Here is a 24,222-nt window from a genome sequence, read left to right as displayed (position 1 = left end):
AAATAAGTGCGTCTTAAGTCTGGACTTGAAAGTCTCCACAGAATCTGACTGTTTTATTGACGCAGGGAGATCATTCCACAGAACAGGGGCACGATAAGAGAAAGCTCTGTGACCCGTAGACTTATTAATCACCTTAGGGACACAAAGTAGTCCTGCACCCTGAGAACGTAAAGCCCGGGCCGGTATGTAAGGTTTAATTAGGTCAGCTAGGTAGGGAGGTGCCAGTCCATAAATAATTTTATAGGTTAGTTGCAGAACCTTAAAATCTGATCTCACTGGGACAGGAAGCCAGTGAAGGGATGCCAAAATGGGTGTAATGTGGTTGAACTTTCTGCTTCGTGTCAAAAGTCTGGCTGCAGCATTTTGAACCAGTTGGAGACCCCTAATGCTAGACTGCAGTAAACCAGAACATTGCAGTAGTCCAATCTAGAAGAGATAAATGCATGGATCAGGGTCTCGGCATCAGCCATAGACAAGATGGGACGAATCTTCGCTATATTTCGCAGGTGGAAGAAAGTAGTCCTAGTAATATTTCTAATGTGGAGGCCAAAGGACAACGAAGTATCAAAAATTACCCCAAGGTTCCTCACTTTGTCAGTGTGATGTATGACACACGAGCCGAGGCTGAGTGTTAACTGGTCAGATCGATGCCGATGTCTCACTGGACCAAGAACCATCATTTCAGTCTTATCAGTGTTTAAAAGTAGGAAGTTTCTAGACATCCAACTTCTCACTGCTGCAAGGCAATCTTCTAAGGATTTTATGTGAATGAGATTACTAGCAGTTATCGGCATGTATAACTGAGTATCATCTGCATAGCAGTGAAAGGTAATCCCAAAACACCGCAATATGTGCCCAAGAGGTGCTATATAAAGGGAGAAAAGCAGGGGGCCTAAGACAGACGCCTGTGGAACCCCAAATTTCATGTCACTAAGGTTAGAGGTAGTGTTACTGTACAAAACACAGTGAGAATGAGTGGTCAAGTATGACGTCAGCCATGCAAGGGCACTTCCAGTAATCCCAAAATGATTTTCCAGCCTATCAAGCAGAATATGATGATCCACTGTCTTAAATGCAGCACTGAGATCTAACAGCAACCGAAACGTAGTGCTGTCCGAATCCATTGTAAGCAGAAGATCATTCACCACTTTAGTGAGAGCTGTCTCTGGAATGATATTTTCTAAAAGCAGACTGCAGTGGCTCAAAGAGATTATTCTCAGTAAGATAGTCTACGAGCTGCCGTGACACCACTTTTTCCAGAATTTTAGAGAAAAATGATAGATTTGATATCGGCCGATAGTTTGTCAATACACTAGGGTCAAGATTAGGTTTCTTAAGTAATGGTTTAATCACTGCAGATTTGAAACATTTAGGAACAGATCCAGAAGTTAAAGAAAGATTAATAATTTCCAGCACAGTCGGCCCAAGAGTGGGCCACAGGCCCTTAAACAGTTTTGTTGGTATAGGATCAAATAAACAGGTTGTGCTTTTTGCTGACATTACGAGTTTTGTCAGCATGCCTAGTGAGATACTGTCAAATTCTGTAAATCTAGGTTATACCTCAGTTGTGGCGCCCACATCAATAGCAGGGTGTAGTGGCTGGATTAAGGCAGGTAGTAGACTTAATACTTTTGTGAAAATGTGTGATGAAGTTCTCAAAATTTATCTGCAAACTTTAAAGCATACCTGTGTATCTCTTAAATCTCACAGGCTGATTTGACAGGCGTGAGTTAAAGCAACGTCTAAATTAAAATTAATTTGACATTAGGGACCTTGGAAGCATTACATTATTTCTTCTTCACTTAATGGTACAAGATGAGGGAGATTGAGTATGAGGTTTATTTTGGCACAGGTCGTCTGTCTTTTATTTATCCACTTGGTTCTTGTGCTTGAGTCCGTAATCAATGAATACCCTGATTGCAACACTTAAGCTACGCATCAAAAGCATGATGCCTGGGTTTAAGATTGTTTGTTTCGAGCGGTAGGCATATGCTGGTTGTCTGAATTGGGACCCAAAGTGGTTTCATGCTGTTGTGAATGTAGTGACGTGTGACACTGTGGTTCCAGACTTGATGTGTTCTTAAATGATAATCAAAATATATAGAAAAGGGACTGCATTCAATATTTTCCCTAGAATATTATCCCCCTGCCAGGCCTGGTGGTACTCACCAATGGGGTGGGCGCTCGATTCGCGAAGCACATTGTGCAGAAAAATGAGAGATACTGAAATGCAGAAGCTAAAACTTAAGTGATGTTTATTCATTCATCTTCTACCGCTTAGTCCAATTAAGGGTTGCGGGGTGCCGGAGCCTATCCCAGTAGTCATAGAGCGCAAGGCGGTGTACACCCAGGACAGGAAGCCAGTCTGTCGCAGGGCCACAAACAGACAAACAAACACAGATACACAGCTACGGACAATTTAAAGATTCCAATCCACCTAACCCGCATGTCTTTGGATGTGGGAGGAAACCGGAGCACCCGGAAGAAACCCACGCACACACGGGGAGAACATGCAAACTCCACACAGAAAGGACACGGGAAGTGAACCCACGACCTGTGATGTGTTCATTATTTATGAAATCCTATCATAGTCCTGCAAAGCTTGATCATTTGTTAAAACAAGAAAAAGGTAAATTATTACTTTTAACAAATGATTGGGTATATCACATACTATTTTTTTAAATCACTTGTGCAAAACAAACAAAAATACTTAAAGACAAGGATCACTCGGTTTCAGCATCACTGTCACTGCTGCCAAATGTGTGGGTGCAAATAATATGTTTAGTTACCAGAGCTTTTGGTGAAAGTCTGTTGTAGCTGCATAATATTAAATGTCCACTTGGTAATGATATTGCTCCATTTCAAGAACCTCAGGTTGCTGTGGGACACCGCCAGTGTCGACCAACCAGTTGCTTATATTAGTAGAAAAGCAAATTGTAATGTGTAGATTTATTGTCAGAATGCTCAGTCATCACTGGCATACCTCAGGGTGTGTGATCCGACTTTCTTCTCAGTTTAACTCCAGACCTCCCTATGAAGCATTTCAAAACAGAGGCTGTGACAAACGTGGCCCACTGGCCACAGCAACCCTGATTCAGACACCGCACAGTGCCAAATTATTGAGCTGCGTACAGCGTACAACAAAAGTCATGCTAACCATTGGTTTTCTACCTTTTATTTAAATGGTACTTTGGCTTCAACAGATGTCAGCTTTGAAACAGAAGTTACTTGAGAGTTTTAATTGTGCAGATGGATTGCACAAGCAGTGAGAAAATGTTTCATGAGAAAAGTGCGCCACTCAAAATATATTCAAGGAAAGAGGAGGTAGAGGGCCTGATTGTGTTATATCCATAGGAGTAAAAATCTGTCAGTCATATGTCAGATTCTGACTTGTCCCACTTTCTATTGAACGCTCTAATGGCAAACATTGATGCTGGGCAGCGAGATATTTAACAGGACCTTTTAACACTGTACTACTGTCAGTTGACTTACACTATGGTAGAGTGATAATTATTAGCTCATTACTGCAATGTCAAATCACTGTCAAGAAAAGTTACTCCACAGAAGAATTTGTGGGGGAAAGCCATAATCACAGCGCTGTGGACAAAATGATTGGCGTCCAAATTAATTTTTAGTGATATTAAAAAATAAATATATAAATGTTTGTTTGTTCATTTATTTATTTATCGGTGGGGTTTTTTGTTGCCTGATATGCTGTTTGATTTCTCATCAGGAGTAACTTGTTGATTTGCTCAAGATCCCAAGACCCCGCAATCTATTGTTAGTTCAGTGAGTACTGATATTGACCTAGGGGTGGGCAACATATACAAGGTTTTCGGTTCACAGTATAAATTTTGCCAATGGTAGAGATTTAGACTCCACTGACCAATTGCGGTAATGCTTGTTGATGACATCATCATCGTATCTTCCTCAGTAACTCTGAACGACTGGAAAACGCTGCAGTCAGTGCTGGTCACAGGCTCCATATCCACCTCGGCAGATTAAAACTTCTCCTTGTAAGGGTGTAAAATTCTAGTTATTTTAACCCCCTGGAATCGCCTGACTGAATTCGGGCATGTAAAAGTCACATATGAGATAAGATAAGACTTTATTGATCTCACAGTGGAGAAATTCTCATTATGTCAGCTCTTAGTAAACACACAAGATGAGTGCGAGTAGAAGAAAATGCATCAAACAGCGGGTGCTTTTTGTTGTACGCCATTGCGGCTCCGTCCTGATGCGTGAATTCCTCCGCACGTCTTTCATTACAAAATCTCCTTTAACAGTGGAATGTGCCACAAAAGTGCTGATGTACACCTCTTCCACAATTTCTCTGGTAGTCAGACGACGTCCCGGATCAACACAGCCTTCACTTTGGAAATGATCTGGTTGTTTCAGCCTGTTCATGGCCGCTCGGAGCGCGCCCTGCGCCGCTGTGGGCCGTCTTTAATCCATTTGATTTGACCATTTGATTCAGCGCTGCTCCAATCGCTCAGCCATTTTCCTGACAATGAAAATCAGACGAGTGGGCTGGACCAGTGCTCACTCAAAGCCTGCCCACAAGCAAATGACGCAACCGACAGGTGTGAAAAAACTCACGCATGCGCACGAAGGTTCAAGCTTGGCTGATGCAAGCGCACATTATTCAAATCCGGACCTTTTTATTTAAAAAAAAAATAAAAAAAATAAAAAGGTCGGATACTTTTCTAACAGACCTTGTGTGTGTGTGTGTGTGTGTGTGTGTATATATATATATATATATATATATATATATATATATATATGTGTGTGTGTATGTACCGACCTTCCTGCAGTCCCTGGGAGGGGTACTAGATAGCACTCTGACTGGGGACTCCATTGTTCTCCTGGGGGATTTCAATGCCCACGTGGGCGGTGACAGTGAGACCTGGAGGGTGGTGATCGGGAAGCACGGCCTCCCCGATCTGAACCCGAGTGGTGTTCACTTGTTGGAGTTCTGTGCTAGTCACAGTTTGTCCATCACGAACACCATGTTCGAGCACAAGGGTGTCCATAAGTGCACGTGGTACCAGGACACCCTGAGCCGGAGGTCGATGATCGACTTTGTAGTCGTATCATCTGACCTTCGGCTACATGTCTCGGACACTCGAGTGAAGAGAGGGGCAGAGCTGTCGACTGACCGCCACCTGGTGGTGAGTTGGATCCGCTGGGAGGGTAGGAAGCCGGTCAGACCTGGCAGGCCCAAACGTATCGTGAGGGTCTGCTGCGAACAACTGGCGGAACCCTCTGTCAGCGAGGTCTTCAACTCCCACCTCCGGGAGAGCTTCTCCCAGATCCCGGGGGAGGTTGGAGACATGGAGTCCGAGTGGACCATGTTCTCCACCTCCATTGTCGATGCGGCTGCTCGTAGCTGTGGTCACAAGGTATCTGGTGCCTGTCATGGCGGCAATCCCCGAACCCAGTGGTGGACACCGGAAGTAAGGGATGCCGTCAAGCTGAAGAAGGAGTCCTACTTATCTTTGTTGGTAGGTGGGACCCCAGAGGCAGCTGACAGGTACCAGCAGGCCAAGCGTGCTGCAGCCCGTGTGGTCGCAGAGGCAAAAACTCGGGTCTGGGAGGAGTTCGGGGAGGCTATGGAGGAGGACTATCGTTCGGCCTCGAAGAGATTGTGGCAAACCGTCCGACGCCTCGGGAGGCGGAAGCATCTCTCCACCAGCACTGTTTACGGTGCGGGTGGGGAGCTGTTGACCCTGACTGGGGATGTTGTTGGGCGGTGGAAGGAGTACTTCGAGGATCTCTTCAATCCCCTCGTCACGTCTTCTGAAGAGGAAGCAGACACTGGGGACTCAGAGGCGGACTCATCCATTACCAAGGCCGAAGTCACAGAGGTGGTTAGAAAGCTCCTCGCTGGCAAGGCTCCTGGGGTGGATGAAATCCGTCCTGAGTACCTTAAGTCTCTGGATGTTGTGGGGCTGTCTTGGCTGACATGCCTCTGCAACATCACGTGGCGATCGGGGACAGTGCCTCTGGATTGGCAGACCGGGGTGGTGGTCCCTCTGTTTAAGAAGGGGGACCGGAGGGTGTGTTCCAACTATAGGGGGATCACACTCCTCAGCCTCCCCGGTAAGGTCTATTCCAGAGTACTGGAGAGGAGAATTCGACCGATGGTCGAACCTCGGATTCAGGAGGAGCAGTGTGGTTTTCGTCCAGGTCGCGGCACACTGGACCAGCGCTACATGCTCCATCGGGTGCTCGAGGGTTCATGGGAGTTTGCCCAATCAGTCCACATGTGTTTTGTGGATCTGGAGAAGGCGTTCGACCGTGTCCCTCGGGGCACCCTGTGGGGAGTGCTCCGGGAGTACGGGGTCCGGGGTCCTTTGCTAAGGGCTATCCGGTCCCTGTACGACCGCAGCAGGAGCTTGGTTCGCATTGCCGGTAGTAAGTCAAACCTGTTTTCAGTGCACGTTGGCCTCCGCCAGGGCTGCCCTTTGTCACTGGTTCTGTTCATTATTTTTATGGACAGAATTTCTAGGCGCAGCCAGGGTGTAGAGGGGGTCTGGTTTGGGAACCACAGAATCTCGTCTCTGCTGTTTGCGGATGATGTGGTTCTGTTGGCTTCGTCAAATCAGGACCTTCAGCGTGGACTGGGGCAGCTGAGTGTGAAACCTCCAGGATGAAAATCAGTACCTCCAAATCCGAGGCCATGGTTCTCGACCGGAAAAAGGTGCTTTGCCCTCTTCAGGTCGGTGGAGTGTCCTTGCCTCAAGTGGAGGAGTTTAAGTATCTCGGGGTCTTGTTCACGAGTGAGGGACAGATGGAGCGTGAGATCGATAGACGGATCTGTGCAGTGTCTGCAGTGATGCGGTCGTTATATCAGACCGTCGTGGTGAAGAGAGAGCTGAGTAGGGGGGCAAAGCTCTCGATTTATCGATCGATCTACGTTCTGATCCTCACCTATGGTCATGAGATTTGGCTCATGACCGAAAGAACGAGATTGCGAGTACAAGCGGCCGAGATGAGTTTCCTCCGCAGGGTGGCTGGGCGCTCCTTTAGAGATAGGGTGAGGAGCTCGGTCATTCGGGAGGAGCTCGGAGTCGAGCCACTGCTCCTCCACGTCGAAAGGAGTCAGTTGAGGTGGCTCGGACATCTTTTCTGGATGCCCCCTGGACGCCTCGCTGGAGAGGTGTTCCGGGCACATCCCACTGGGAGGAGGCCCCGGGGAAGACCCAGGACACGCTGGAGGGACTACATCTCTCGGCTGGCTTGGGAACGCCTTGGGGTTCGCCCAGAGGAGCTGGGGGAGGTGTGTGTGGATCGGGAGGTCTGGGCGGCTTTGCTTGAGCTGCTGCCCCCGCGACCCGACTCCGGATAAAGCGGAAGAAAATGGATGGATGGATGGATGAATGTATATGTATGTATTAGTGGTGCAACGGATCAAAAAACTCACGGTTCGGATCGTATCACGGTTTTGAGTCACGGATCGGTCATTTTTCGGATGAGCAGAAAAAAAGACAAAAAATATAACTTTGCTTTCCATTTATTTAGTAGAACACTTATTTCAACCTTTTTGCTCACTAAATAAAACATGTAACTCAAGATGTCAATTCAATGCTTAAATAAAATTAATAATCTAAACACAAATTAAAGTGCAATATAAGACATGACACCTTCATCCTTTAATGGTCAGTGTACAAAACACAACTCAAAGGGCAATTTAAGGCATGACGCCTTCTTATAAACATGGAGTTTAAATAAAAACTGACCTATGTATGCACACATCAAAAAGAATGAAATGAGCAGACCTAAACTTATAATTTCAAATTCTTCTTCAAAAAGATAGGGACGTCTAATGCTCACTAAATAAAACGTAACTCAAGATGTCAATTCAGTGCTTAAATAAAATTAATAATATAAACACAAATTAAAGTGCAATATAAGACGACACCTTCATCCTTTAAATGGTCAGTGTACAAAACACAACTCAAGGGGCAATTTAAGGCATGACGCCTTCTTATAAACATGGAGTTTAAATAAAAACTGACCTATGTATGCACACATCAAAAAGAATGAAATGAGCAGACCCAAAGCAGACCTAAACTTATCATTTCAAATTCTTCTTCAAAAAGATAAGGACGTCTACACTGTCTGGGGAAAGCGTAGACCTCTTTGCCGTCACAATGTCCCCTGCTGTGGAGAACACCCTCTCGCTAGGCACTGAAGTACCAGGCACAGCTAGGTAGCGTCTTGCCATCATGGCAATGTGCGGGTATTTACACTCATTGCTTTTCCACCATGTCAGTGGATCATCATCCACTGCAATGCCGCTTGCTGTCATCTCCTCTTTGATGGTGTCAGTAAAACTCTTACTGACGTTCTTGCTTGCAAAGGTCTCTCCAAAAAGCTCCACCATGGCAGACTTCTTTGGTGGAGGAGGTGTGTCCAAGCCTGCTCCGGTTGGCTCTGCAACTCTACCCTGCATACAAAAATACTTGATTCATTATAATTAAATTGATTATGTATTTTCTTATTTCATAAATTTGAAAAATGACAATAACACTATTTCATAAAAAGCAAGTCATTGTTATTCCAAATAAAATTATATAAATATTATATATAAATATTCACTTTTTTTTTGTTTACCTCTTCACTGTCTTCAGTGCCCCGACTGCTCACGATCTCACTGATGAGGTCATTGTATGTCCTTTGGGATATGGCAGCGTCTAGGTGGGACAGGGACTTGAACCTTGGATCTAGTGCAGTAGATCTGTGAAGGTAGTCCTGCAGAGTTGGGGGCGAAGTGTATCTGGGCTTTAGGTCCTCTTTAATGGCAATCTTAACATCTCTTGTGATTGCACTGTCTTCCTCACTAGGGGCCATGGATTGCATAATCCTTGTTTTTAGAGGTAGGATCATGGAGACAGATGGTCCGCTTTCAATGCTTAACAGAGTTGTAACCATTTTTAGGGGTTTGAGCACCTGGAGGACCTCCTCAGCCACTTTCACATCATCATCAGACAAGGTTACAATGTTTTTAACATTTTTCTTCAGGCTCTTGTCTGTCAATGCAGAGTATATAGCTGCCTGCTGCTCAAGATAACGCTCCATCATATCATAAGTGGAGTTCCACCTTGCTGTGACATCATGTATGAGTTTATGAGTAGGCAGCTGTAACATTTCTTGCTTGGTCTTAAGCACATGTGCAGCTGTTGTGCTTCGGTGAAAGTAGGAAACCACCTTCCTAATCCTCCCAAGGATGCGGTCCATCTTATTCAATATGATTCCCTTTTGGGATGCTAAATTTATCACATGTGCAAAGCACCCTATTTGCGGACCCAGTCCTGCCTCATTCACTGCATTTATCTGATTTTTAGCATTATCTGTTGTGACCGGAATATTTGTATTGGGTCTCTCTATCTTCCACTCTGCCACGGCTTCTGTCAGTACCTGCGCTAGATTGGAGCTTGTGTGGCTCTCATAAAGGGGGCGTGTCTGCAGCACAGGGCTTCGCATCTCCCAGTTCTCTGTGATATAGTGAGCGGTCACAGTTACATAACTTTCTGTTCCTCTGGAGGTCCACCCGTCTGTGGTGAGCGCAACAGAAGGAGCCTGGGACAGTTCCGTAACAATTTTTAACTTTTCCTGCTCATACAGACTTGGCACGATCTTTTCACTGAAGTTGGTGCACGAGGGAATTTCATAACGTGGCTCAAGCACATTAAGCAGATGTTTAAACCCCTTGTTTTGCGCAACGGAGTATGGCCTCATGTCTGCAGCTATAAATACTCGATAGTGTTTGTTATAGCTTTGGCCCTGTCATATTCTGCTGCTAAAGGGTGTTTAAATGCCGATGTGATTAGTGGTTGATGCGCAGCACTCGTCTTGGATCCTGACGCCGGAGCTAGCATGCCAGGATGATGCCGCTTCAAATGCGCTGCCATGCTGGATGTATTTCCACTCTCATACGGCTTTCTCGTGCCACAATGCCGACATACCGTAATTGTTTTACCCACCACCCTTCGTCCATCATCCTTGTATGTGACAGGGAAGCTGAAATGCGCCTTTTTATTTTTTTCAAAAACTATATGGATTTGAATCACGTGTGATTGCATCAGCCAAGCTTGAACCTTCGTGCACATGCGTGAGTTTTTTCACGCCTGTCGGTTGCGTCATTCGCCTGTGAGCAGGCTTTGTGTGAGCAGTGGTCCACGACTCTCTTCAGATTTTTATTGCGAATAAAATGTCTGAACGATTTGGAGCTTTGTTGCATCAAATTTTTCCAGAAACTGTGAGAGAACTCCAGGTGGACACCATTCGGAAAATTCAGATGGCTTTCAGGCACGATTTTATGGGGATAAACACAGATTAAGGAGTGTTACAGCCGGTTTAAAGATGCCCACAGCGTCTGAGAGCGCAGCGCACTCCATGCGCCGATCGACAGGCTGAAACAACCAGATCGTTTCCAAAGTGAAGGCTTTGTTGATCCGGGACGTCGTCTGACTACCGCAGAACTAGGAAGAAGATGTGGACATCAGCACTTTTTCGGCGTGATGAAGTCTCACAGGACATGTTCTGGCATGTCCAGGCTCATCCACAATTTCTCGGATAGTCACACGACTGAAAAGCCACCAAAAGCCGTCTGAAAGCCGTCTGAAAGCTGTCCTGTGAGACCAACACGGAGGTGCTTTTGTCCGCGCCATTTGCGGCTCTGTGGCGCATTTCTCTGCTTCTGTTTCCATGACAAAAACTCCTGTAACAGTGGAATGTGCCAAAAACGTGCTGATGTCCACGTCTTCTTCCTAGTTCTGTGGTAGTCAGACGATGTCCCGGATTAACAAAGCCTTCACTTTGGAAATGATCTGGTTGTTTCAGCGGGGTTTCAGCCTGTCGATCGGCGCGGAGTGCGCCGTGCTCTCAGCCACTGTGGGCGGTCTTTAAACCGGCTGGAGCACTCCTTAATCTGTGTAATCCTCATAAAATCGTCCCTGAAAGCCATCTGAATTTTCTGAATGGTTTCCACCTAACTGTCTCTCACAGTTTCTGGAAAAATTTGATGCAGCAAAGCTCCAAATCGTTCAGACATTTTACTCGAAATAAAAATCCGACGAGGTGGTGGATCACTGCTCACTCAAAGCCTGCTCACAGGCGAATGACGCAACCGACAAGCGTGAAAAAACTCACGCATGTGCACGAAGGTTCAAGCTTGGCTGATGCAATCACACGTGATTCAAATCCATATAGTTTTTGAAAAAAATTAAAAGGTCCGTTACTTTTTGGACAGACCTCGTATGTATGTATATGTATATATGTGTATATGTATGTATATAGGGTGTCCCAAAAAAATATACAACATTTACAACATTTTTGACCCTTTAATGCTACAAACGTAATCAATTATGTTTCTTTTTTACTTGCAGAGACCCTGAAGTTTATGTTGATGCCAAGCAAGACTCAGGAAAATGCCAAGACTAACCATACTACAGTGAACAAAAATTATTGAGTTTTGGCACCAGACCAAGAGTGTCAAGCAGGTGCAGCGACTTTATGCTAGACTGACAAAATGCAGGACCAATACTGACATTGGTATGAAAAACTTCAACCTTTCAGCTTTCTATCAGTCATAAATTTATTTCCTAGACATATGCTTTGACCATTTTCTTTTCTGATAAAATGTTGCATATTTTTTGGGACACCTGATATATGCATATATAAACATGATTGGAATTAAAAAAAATAAGGGCATCTTATTTACAATATGTGGAGAATGGAGTGTAGATGTGATAAGGTGACACTAGTGCTAGAATTTGTAAACAAGTTGTTATTGCACGATTTGTAGACAGATTAATATTACATATGATTTGTGGACATATTATTGCATATGCTTATTTCACAGTTTTATTGTATAGTCTGACAGCAGCAGGGATGAACGACCTACGGTATACAAGTTTTTAAATGATGTTAACAGGCGTACTATAACCCGAATTATGATTAATAATTTCCAAAATGTTTTTATTTTTATTTTATGGTCAAACAGGAACTGATATCTAAATTTTGTATACATTGCTTATATGTTTCCTCAGCCTGTCATCGTGTGATAAACACGTGACTTTTTTTTTTTTTTTTGAGATACAGAAAGTAATGTAAGGAAAAGTGGGTCAGAACAAAACTTTTTGTCAAAACGTCTTTGAGATGTTGGTGTAGAAAGGTCTTTCAGCAGTGACACCATCTGCTATTGCCCCCTATTGCCAAGTGCCAGACTGCTGGGGTCATTTCATGGATGTTATAAGGTAAGTGGTCGCCCTCGCTCCCCTGGCTAGAGACTAAAAGCCTGCAAGGGGAAGGTGAAAGTGTAGCACTTCTATCACCTTCATTATCAACTCTAAGGTGCTCTTGAAGGAGGCCATTATTCACCAAACTCTTCACTCTGGGATTGATGCTAATCTACACCAGGGCTCTACAGATGGTCTCCCAGTCTGTAAAAATCTCCTAACATGCATGGTGGCAGGATTAGTGCTACAGTCAGTGTTAAAAATATTCACCTTAGTTTAAAGCCTCACGAGGGTGGACACTGATGGAGACTAAGAGTGCTAAGTTGTCACCTGTTAGTGATTCAGCAAGGTGCACACTGCCTTATCCATCCATCCAGTCATGTTTACAATGTAACTGCATTTTTGCAGGGTTAATAATCAAAAATATAATTGCTGCAGTCATACGACCACATAGCAACTTCTGGCCATTGGCAGTAATGTGATTCACATCTTTGAACCATCCATACACTAAATAGTTGTACAAAATCCAAGACCTCTCTCAATGAACAAGGTCATTTTATATGTGTACGTGTGGCACACCTTGAAAATCAGTCATTTCAGTTCTCTGTTCAATTTAACCCTAGTTTTTACTTCTGTTTTGATGAATGTTGACATCACGTTGACTCATGCACAGACAGTTGCGTGTCTGTTCTCCTTTATAGTTCTATGTTACCGCAGGGGCACTGTCACATAATGTGCCAGATAGAAGGATTTTTCAATCTGGCAGCATAGCATCTCGTCGTTCCTGCGGAGATAATTCATTTTTAAAGAAAGCTGTTACCTGGGTTTTCTGTGTGCTAAAATGTATCTGCATTGACAGTCATTCATTTATACATTTGTTTTCTGCCACATATCCAGGTCTGGATCATGTCAAATGCCTTAGTTTATTTTCCATTACAACTACATATATTAACTTTAGCTTGGATGAATTTTATTTAACCCTTTGGGCTCCATGGATGCATTGACACGTCAGAGTTTGTCATATTTGTATTAATGAATCCGTGATGGAATGTTAGACTTCATTCGACTGAACGTGGCAGAACTGAAAATGCAGCGATTTTCCTTGAGAGTGACGCTGATTGACATGATTACGTATGAACATATCATAGGGACAGCGCAGATTGGATGGTTTGGAGACAGAGGCAAGCTCTTGATCGCTTGGACATGTGCAGAGGAGAAATGTAGGGTATATAGGGAGAATGATGCTGGGGATGGAGCCACCAGGCAGTAGGAGAAGAGGGAGGCTATGAGCAGGTTTGTGGATGTGGTGAGGGAGGACATTTGGGTGGCGGGTGTGGCAGAAGATGATGCAGTAGTTCAACCGTGACTATCCAGGGTTGGGACCAGGAAGCAGAGTTGTAGTCTTACACACCTCTCTGCAGCTTCTCTCCCCCTGCCATCCCCTCATTACCCCATCCCCGTAGAGACGGTGCCTGCTCCCAGACTACCAATAACCAGCAAAAATCTATTTAAGCATAAAAATTCAAAAAGAAAAAATAATATAGCACCTTCAACTGCACCACAGACTAAAACAGTTAAATGTGGTCTATTAAACATTAGGTCTCTCTCTTCTAAGTCCCTGTTGGTAAATGATATAATAATTGATCAACATATTGATTTATTCTGCCTTACAGAAACCTGGTTACAGCAGGATGAATATGTTAGTTTAAATGAGTCAACACCCCAGAGTCACACTAACTGTCAGAATGCTCGTAGCACGGGCCGGGGCGGAGGATTAGCAGCAATCTTCCATTCCAGCTTATTAATTAATCAAAAACCCAGACAGAGCGTTAATTCATTTGAAAGCTTGACTCTTAGTCTTGTCCATCCAAATTGGAAGTCCCAAAAACCAGTTTTATTTGTTATTATCTATCGTCCACCTGGTCGTTACTGTGAGTTTCTCTGTGAATTTTCAGACCTTTTGTCTGACTTAGTGCTTAGCTCAGATAAGATAATTATAGTGGGCGATTTTAACATCCACACAGATGCTGAGAATGACAGCCTCAACACTGCATTTAATCTATTATTAGACTCTATTGGCTTTGCTCAAAAAGTAAATGAGTCCACCCACCACTTTAATCATATCTTAGATCTTGTTCTGACTTATGGTATGGAAATAGAAGACTTAACAGTATTCCCTGAAAACTCCCTTCTGTCTGATCATTTCTTAATAACATTTACATTTACTCTGATGGACTACCCAGCAGTGGGGAATAAGTTTCATTACACTAGAAGTCTTTCAGAAAGCGCTGTAACTAGGTTTAAGGATATGATTCCTTCTTTATGTTCTCTAATGCCATATACCAACACAGTGCAGAGTAGCTACCTAAATTCTGTGAGATAGAGTATCTCGTCAATAGTTTTACATCCTCATTGAAGACAACTTTGGATGCTGTAGCTCCTCTAAAAAAGAGAGCTTTAAATCAGAAGTGCCTGACTCCGTGGTATAACTCACAAACCCGTAGCTTAAAGCAGATAACCCGTAAGTTGGAGAGGAAATGGCGTCTCACTAATTTAGAAGATCTTCACTTAGCCTGGAAAAAGAGTCTGTTGCTCTATAAAAAAAGCCCTCCGTAAAGCTAGGACATCTTTCTACTCATCACTAATTGAAGAAAATAAGAACAACCCCAGGTTTCTTTTCAGCACTGTAGCCAGGCTGACAAAGAGTCAGAGCTCTATTGAGCTGAGTATTCCATTAACTTTAACTAGTAATGACTTCATGACTTTCTTTGCTAACAAAATTTTAACTATTAGAGAAAAAATTACTCATAACCATCCCAAAGACGTATCGTTATCTTTGGCTGCTTTCAGTGATGCCGGTATTTGGTTAGACTCTTTCTCTCTGATTGTTCTGTCTGAGTTATTTTCTTTAGTTACTTCATCCAAACCATCAACATGTTTATTAGACCCCATTCCTACCAGGCTACTCAAGGAAGCCCTACCATTATTTAATGCTTCGATCTTAAATATGATCAATCTATCTTTGTTAGTTGGATATGTACCACAGGCTTTTAAGGTGGCAGTAATTAAACCATTACTTAAAAAGCCATCACTTGACCCAGCTATCTTAGCTAATTATAGGCCAATCTCCAACCTTCCTTTTCTCTCAAAAATTCTTGAAAGGGTAGTTGTAAAACAGCTAACTGATCATCTGCAGAGGAATGGTCTATTTGAAGAGTTTCAGTCAGGTTTTAGAATTCATCATAGTACAGAAACAGCATTAGTGAAGGTTACAAATGATCTTCTTATGGCCTCGGACAGTGGACTCATCTCTGTGCTTGTTCTGTTAGACCTCAGTGCTGCTTTTGATACTGTTGACCATAAAATTTTATTACAGAGATGAGAGCATGCCATAGGTATTAAAGGCACTGCGCTGCGGTGGTTTGAATCATATTTGTCTAATAGATTACAATTTGTTCATGTAAATGGGGAATCTTCTTCACAGACTAAAGTTAATTATGGAGTTCCACAAGGTTCTGTGCTAGGACCAATTTTATTCACTTTATACATGCTTCCCTTAGGCAGTATTATTAGACGGTATTGATTAAATTTTCATTGTTATGCAGATGATACCCAGCTTTATCTATCCATGAAGCCAGAGGACACACACCAATTAGCTAAACTGCAGGATTGTCTTACAGACATAAAGACATGGATGACCTCTAATTTCTTGCTTTTAAACTCAGATAAAACTGAAGTTATTGTACTTGGCCCCACAAATCTTAGAAACATGGTGTCTAACCAGATCCTTACTCTGGATGGCATTACCCTGACCTCTAGTAATACTGTGAGAAATCTTGGAGTCATTTTTGATCAGGATATGTCATTCAAAGCGCATATTAAACAAATATGTAGGACTGCTTTTTTGCATTTACGCAATATCTCTAAAATCAGAAAGGTCTTGTCTCAGAGTGATGCTGAAAAACTAATTCATGCATTTATTTCCTCTAGGCTGGACTATTGTAATTCATTATTATCAGGTTGTCCTAAAAGTTCCCTAAAAAGCCTTCAGTTAATTCAAAATGCTGCAGCTAGAGTACTGACGGGGACTAGAAGGAGAGAGCATATCTCACCCATATTGGCCTCTCTTCATTGGCTTCCTGTTAATTCTAGAATAGAATTTAAAATTCTTCTTCTTACTTATAAGGTTTTGAATAATCAGGTCCCATCTTATCTTAGGGACCTCGTAGTACCATATCACCCCAATAGAGCGCTTCGCTCTCAGACTGCAGGCTTACTTGTAGTTCCTAGGGTTTGTAAGAGTAGTTCATTGTTAGGCAGATGATACCCAGCTTTATCTATCCATGAAGCTAGAGGACACACACCAATTAGCTAAACTGCAGGATTGTGTTACAGACATAAAGACATGGATGACCTCTAATGTCCTGCTTTTAAACTCAGATAAAACTGAAGTTATTGTACTTGAGGGAAAAAAATATGGAATCACTCAATTCTGAGGAAAAAAGTATGGAATCATGAAAAACAAAAGAACGCTCCAACACATCACTAGTATTTTGTTGCACCACCTCTGACTTTTATAACAGCTTTCCTTCTCTGAGGCATGGACTTAATGAGTGACAAACAGTACTCTTCATCAATCTGGCTCCAACTTTCTCTGATTGCTGTTGCCAGATCAGCTTTGCAGGTTGGAGCCTTGTCATGGACCATTTTCTTCAACTTCCACCAAAAATTTTCAATTGGATTAAGATCCGGACTATTTGCAGGCCATGACATTGACCCTATGTGTCTTTTTGCAAGGAATGTTTTCACAGTTTTTGCTGTATGGCAAGATGCATTATCATCTTGAAAAATGATTTCATCATCCCCAAACATCCTTTCAATTGATGGGATAAGAAAAGTGTCCAAAATATCAACGTAAACTTGTGCATTTATTGATGATGTAATGACAGCCATCTCCCCAGTGCCTTTACCTGACATGCAGCCCCATATCATCAATTACTGTGGAAATTTACATGTTCTCTTCAGGCAGTCATCTTTATAAATCTCACTGGAACGGCACCAAACAAAAGTTCCAGCATCATCACCTTGCCCAATGCAGATTCGAGATTCATCACTGAATATGACTTTCATCCAGTCATCCACAGTCCACGATTGCTTTTCCTTAGCCCATTGTAACCTTGTTTTTTTCCTGTTTAGGTATTAATGATGGCTTTCCTTTAGCTTTTCTGTATGTAAATCCTATTTCCTTTAGGCGGTTTCTTACATTTCGGTCACAGACGTTGACTCCAGTTTCCTCCCATTTGTTCCTCATTTGTTTTGTTGTGCATTTTCAATTTTTGAGACCTACTCCTTTAAGTTTTCTGTCTTGACGCTTTGACATCTTCCTTGGTCTACCAATATGTTTGCCTTTAACAACCTTCCCATGTTGTTTGTATTTGGTCCAGAGTTTAGACACAGCTGACTGTGAACAACCAACATCTTTTGCAACATTGCGTGATGATTTACCCTCTTTTAAGAGTTTGATAATCCTCTCCTTTGTTTCAATTGACATCTCTCGTGTTGGAGCCATGATTCATGTCAGTCCACTTGGTGTAGCAGCTCTCCAAGGTCTGATCACTCCTTTTTAGATGCAGACTAACGAGCAGATCTGATTTGATGCAGGTGTTAGTTTTGGGGATGAAAATTTACAGGGTGATTCCATAATTTATTCCTTAGAATTGAGTGAGTCCATATTGTTTTCCCTCTGCTTGGTCTAAAAAAGTAACCGTTACTGACTGCCACAATTTTTTTTCCTGATTTCTTATAGTGTTTCTTAAAGCCAGAAAGTTGCCATTTGAAATGACTTTAGTTTTGTGTCACATCTGTGATCTACTTTTTTTCTACAAAATTAAACAACTGAATGAATATTCTCCGAGGCCAGTGATTCCATAATTTTTGCCAGGGGTTGTAGAAGGAGAGAGCATATCTCACCCATATTGGCCTCTCTTCATTGGCTTCCTGTTAATTCTAGAATAGAATTTAAAATTCTTCTTCTTACTTATAAGGTTTTGAATAATCAGGTCCCATCTTATCTTAGGGACCTCATAGTACCATATCACCCCAATAGAGCGCTTCGCTCTTAGACTGCAGGCTTACTTGTAGTTCCTAGGGTTTGTAAGAGTAGAATGGGGAGGCAGAGCCTTCAGGTTTCAGGCTCCTCTCCTCTGCAACCAGCTCCCAATTCGGATCAGTGAGACAGACACTGTCTCTACTTTTAAGTTTAGGCTTAAAACTTTCCTTTTTGCTAAAGCTTATAGTTAGGGCTGGATCAGGTGACCCTGAACATCCCTTAGTTATGCTGCTATAGACTTAGACTGCTGGGGGGTTCCCATGATGCACTGAGTGTTTCTTTCTCTTTTTGCTCTGTATGCACCACTCTGCATTTAATCATTAGTGATTGATCTCTGCTCCCTTCCACAGCATGTCTTTTTCCTGGTTCTCTCCCTCAGCCCCAACCAGTCCCAGCAGAAGACTGCCCCTCCCTGAGCCTGGTTCTGCTGGAGGTTTCTTCCTGTTAAAAGGGAGTTTTTCCTTCCCTCTGTCGCCAAGTGCTTGCTCACAGGGGGTCGTTTTGACCGTTGGTGCTTTTCTGTAATTATTGTATGGCTTTGCCTTACAATATAAAGCGCCTTGGGGCAACTGTTTGTTGTGATTTGGCGCTATATAAATAAAATTGATTTGATTTGATCATCATTCACTACTTTGGACTTGTATTCGTTTAAAAAAGGTTACAATTTCTGGGTCAGTCTGAAGTCATTATAATGATGTGGAAGCTGCTCGCATACAGAATAACATCTCTCATTTGTTAGTCAGAGACAAAAAGGTGAGCTGAAATAATTAATTCCACGAGGTGTGATTATATTGTTGGAATGTTTCATGGAGTACCAATGTACGGCTGTTTACGTATTACATTTTTGCAGCGTTAAAGAATTGTAAAAGCTCATTACTTTCATGTCAGGATCAAATTGTTGGAAGTGTTGTTTACTGATGATGCATTTATTAATGATAAAATTTTAAAAGCATTTCAGCTAAATAATTTAAACGCTAACTTTTATCCTGCTGGAAAAACAGACCCACTTGGATAATGGATACACGATTGTAGAAATTACAGAATCTGAAACTTTTCAGTTACACTCATTTTTCAAATTAGTTGTTGGGGGAAGCTGTTAATTTACAGCTCAGAGCTAAAACAAACCGTTCTAAGTGTTTGCTATTTAGATCGGAACTGTTAGTGATGGTTTCATGTGCTTTCTTGATTTGTCTTAATTTACCCACCTTTGGGAATGCACTGAATGCTTGTGTTGAATATCCATTATAACCCCAGGTACAGCAAATGTCACATTTAAATGTCAAAATGTATTTATTCTGAAAAGTTCCCCAAAATAAGCTCTGCTATGAAAGTTTGTTTCATCGCTAATGAGCATAATATGAACAAATATCTCCTCACCGTATAAACCCACGCAGCCGTGCTTAAGTTTCACATTTAGCTCTCACAGGCTCTCGCCATTAGTCTCAGGAGAATTTATCAGCAATCATTTATGGATATAAACTGCTGCAAGTGGAGTAACAGCTGTGAAGCTGCTAATGAAAAAGCTTCCCAAGGGCAGGTGTGAGAAATTAGCACAATAATGACTCAAAGTACTGATTTACACACTGTTGGTGCACAAAACACACTGTGCTTACTTTAAACACGATGTATGAAGACGTGGATTATTTCCTGATTCCTGAGTGAACCAGTGAGCCCCCTTTGCCTACACGGGGCGTACTGGTTTGTCTGTCCCTTGCTGTCGAAAATCCAGCCGCACGGCCATTAGTTACAAATGGGAAAATCGACTGCAGGTCTGCACCTCACTTTTCATGCATATTGCTCCATTTTCAAAATGACTACTTTGGAGATGAAATATAGTTTTTGATGTGAACCAAAATGGGGCAGATGAAGCTCGGCCATCCTCGTGTTTCTTGGCACAAATGCTTGATGGGATGTCTGCAGAGATTAAATCGTTTCCTCACTCTGTCCGATTGTGACGCAGCTCTGTCGTCGTGTTGGATTGTAGTGTCTGTCTCTCTACATTTTCTCCTGACAACTCCACCCTTTTCTCCCCATTGCCGCCCCTTCACGAAAGAAAGCGATAATGGATTTTATTTAATGTTTTTCTTCTTGTCTCATTTTGCAATCTGCAGTTCCATTTGTCAATGTCATCCATGTCTAAGGCTCAGTGAAAGTACAGCTACTCCAGCAGGCAAGTTTGTTGTCGGTACAGATGATCATGTGGCTCACGTTGAGATCTTCTTTGAGCATGAATTCATTTATTTGAGTCAGTAACATTTGTTACACCATCATCTTCAATTCAAATAGATTTATTTATACAGCACCAAATCACAACATACGATGGACGACGATGTGTGTCGAATGTGTGAAGTTGTGACTCACTGGGTGCAGCATTGAGAAATGAGTGCAACAGATGAAGAACCACACCCTCCTTTTTCTTGGTCAGGCTCAAAACCTCTCATTCGCCCTTTGTAAGTCACCTCCAAAGCACAACATCGGAGCAAGATTTAAACCTTACTCACTCCATAACCAAGCGTACTGGCAACAGTGGTCAGGAATAACATCTGTAAAAAAAAAAAAAAAAATTATATTACTATTATAGGCCGAAACCTCAAGCAAACCAGACTCAGTGAGGTGTCCATCTGGTGCAGCAGATAAATGAAGCAATCATTCAAATGGTGAAGCAAGCACCAAATTCGGCACAAATACTCCTCAGCCATTACTCTTTTGAAAAAAACTGACTGGCCACTTGAATGTTCAATAGGCAGCCAGTCAATTGAGGAATTACACAGGGGCCAAAAATTTAAAATGCTCCAATCATATGGAAAACTATACCACATTATTTGACTGATCATAAAGAGTCCAAAAAGGTATAGTTTGGACTATCTACGACTGAATGTTATGGGGTAAAAACTGCAGGAATGGTGACAAAGGTCAATTTCACTTGTACGGGGGTCAAAAGTTAAAGTTGCTGTAATTTTGGAAGAAAATGATGCAAATTATTGGTTGAGTTAATGGGGTTTTAAAAAGGAATAGATTGCGTCATGTTTCATGCTTCGTTGTCATATTATGGGGTAACATGTGCCACGTCATAGAATTCAATGGATGTCGACATTGTTTAATCTTTAGTTTGCAGACCAACCACTCAACACAGTTAAAACTATTCCATTTATTAATCCTATTAGTTTGTACAGGGGTCAAAAGTTAAAGTTAGTCCAATTTTGGTAAAATGTGGTGCAGATTTTTGGTTAAGCTAATAGGAATAATAAATGGAATAGTTTTGACTGTGTTGAATGCTTGTTCTCCAAAGTAAAGGTCAAACAAGGTCGACATCCATTGAATTCTATGACATGTGACATATGTTACCCCATAACATAACTAAGGATGACACAAGGTGCAAACTATTTCTCTTTGAAACCCTTTTAACTCAACCAATAATTTGCACCACTTTGTTACCAAAATTGGATTAACTTTAAATTTTGACCCCTGTACAAACTGAAATTGACCTTTGTCACCATTCTTGCTGTTTTTACCCCATAACTCCAGAACATTCAGTCGTAGATAGTCCAAACTATACCTCTTTGGAATCTTCATGATCAGACAAATGATGTGGTATAGGTTCCCATATGATTGGAGCATTTGTAATTTTTACCCCTCTGTAATTCCTCAATTGACTCATCCATGGCTACCTATTGAACATTCAAGTAGCCAGTCATTTTTTTTCAAAAGTTCTTCCGTTTTCTTCCCAATCCTAATATCGCCAATATCATCCGTCCCACCAATACCACCCCATTCAAGTTCTGGGGCTCAGAAGCTCTAATACAGATTGCACACATCTCCATGCAGTAGAGTCTTCCTGAAACATGATCTGACAAGTTCACTCTGCATCTATTCTCAGGTCCCAAAATGTGAACTTGGTCATTGCCCAATACTGTCAGCTTTCTGTGTGCATGTAAGTAACCGCCTGAGTTGACCCAGACATCTTGTGTTTTTAATATGCATATTTTGGCGCAACTTACAACCCCTGGCAAAAATTATGGAATCACCGGCCTCGGAGGATGTTCATTCAGTTGTTTAATTTTGTAGAAAAAAAGCAGATCACAGACATGACACAAAACTCAAGTCATTTCAAATGGCAACTTTCTGGCTTTAAGAAACACTATAACACTATATTACATCATCAATAAATGCACAAGTTTACGTTGATATTTTGGACAATTGAAAGGATGTTTGGGGATGATGAAATCATTTTTCAAGATGATAATGCATCTTGCCATAGAGCAAAAACTACGAAAACATTCCTTGCAAAAAGACACGTAGGGTCAATGTCATGGCACAGGGTTAATGAGCAGATCTGATTTGATGCAGGTGTTAGTTTTGGGGATGAAAATTTAGAGGGTGATTCCATAATTTTTTCCTCAGAATTGAGTGATTCCATATTTTTTCCTCTGCTTGGTCTAAAAACGTAACCGTTACTGACTGCCATATTTTTTTCTTGATTTCTTATAGTGTTTCTTAAAGCCAGAAAGTTGCCATTTGAAATGACTTCAGTTTTGTGTCATGTCTGTGATCTGCTTTTTTTCTACAAAATTAAACAACTGAATGAACGTCCTCCGAGGCCGGTGATTCCATAATTTTTGCCAGGGGTTGTATATTATACACTCTAACCGGTTCCAGAAAGGGCAGAGAGGGTGCAGGTTTTCTGTGCAACCACCCACTCCAGCAGGTGATTGCACTGATTAACTGATTCCACCTACTCAGTGATTAATCTTCTTGGCTCTTTCTGGAACCAGTTTGAGACCTCTGCTCTAAATAATATACTTTAAATGGCCTATTTACTTCATGGAATATTCCACACTATATGCAAGAACTCCCATTTTTCTGGTGTTTAAGTGTAAGTGTCATCGCACCACATGTAGTATGAACATTACAGTACATATAGTATGAACAGTACATTTGCCTGTTCAGATTTGACACAGAGAACCAGAGTAGTCAGACTGAGTTTTGACAGCAGCAGTGAGGAGGTTAACTCTAATGATGATAGACAGCAGAGGAAACAGAAAATGTAATAAGCTATAGGCTATTCAGTCACATATGGATTAAGAAATTAAATATGATCCCAGCCTGTGACACCACAGCACATCATGAAAATTATTTCTAATTACACACGTGCTGCCATTTTAATCAGTCTAAATTATTACTTATTGCATTAAAAGAAATTAATCCAGATTGATAGAATGTCATTTTTGTTTTATGTTCAATATTGACACAGTTATGGCCCCAAACAGAAAGGCAAAGATGCTGACAATAAAATATTAAATTCTCACTGGATTCACTGAAAATTTGTGGCATGTCCATCAAGCTACAGCTCATCTTAAAAACAGACGGGCCATTTCAGTAAGTGCGTTAAAGCAGTCTGACAGAGTTTTTGGTGAAATTTTACCGGTAAGGTTTCAGATTGAAATCAAACCAGTAAACCCCCTCCTAAATTTTAGACTTTAAAATTGATTCTGATGTTGTAAATATAACATATTGTGATTATTTATTTGTTGCCACAGTTTGGTGGAACTCCTCTTTTTTTTTTTTTGTTACCCAAGGCCAAAATATTGCCATCGGGTATTGCGAAGACTGTGCGTCCATCTGTCCGAAAGTTTGTCTGTCCATCAGTCTGTGCTCTTCACAGGGAACATTCTTGGGACACAGACCTTGGACAAGTTCAAAGATGGCTAACCTTGACCTATTCTAAGTGGTCAAAAGGTCACAATCTTTCTTATTTTTATGCTTATAAGGCCAAGGGTATTTGAACATTGTGTTATAGTTTTAATGTAACATTACATCATTAAATAGTTTCAGGAATTTTATTTTTAGATGCCACTAATACTGTGCTGG

The 24,222-nt window shown here is 41.9% G+C and overlaps 1 protein-coding gene across 1 annotated transcript in view; it reads left to right on the top strand.

The window, feature by feature from the left end:
• Positions 1-24,222, top strand: part of LOC117514732 (eukaryotic translation initiation factor 3 subunit H) — a 188,338-nt gene that overhangs the window by 137,557 nt on the left and 26,559 nt on the right. The window lies entirely within an intron of this gene.

The sequence above is a fragment of the Thalassophryne amazonica genome, chromosome 7, assembly GCF_902500255.1.
Source record: "Thalassophryne amazonica chromosome 7, fThaAma1.1, whole genome shotgun sequence".
NCBI classification, from domain to species: Eukaryota; Metazoa; Chordata; class Actinopteri; order Batrachoidiformes; family Batrachoididae; genus Thalassophryne; species Thalassophryne amazonica.
Note: the sequence above shows the minus strand (reverse complement) of the source record. Positions and strands in the feature narration are given on the sequence as shown.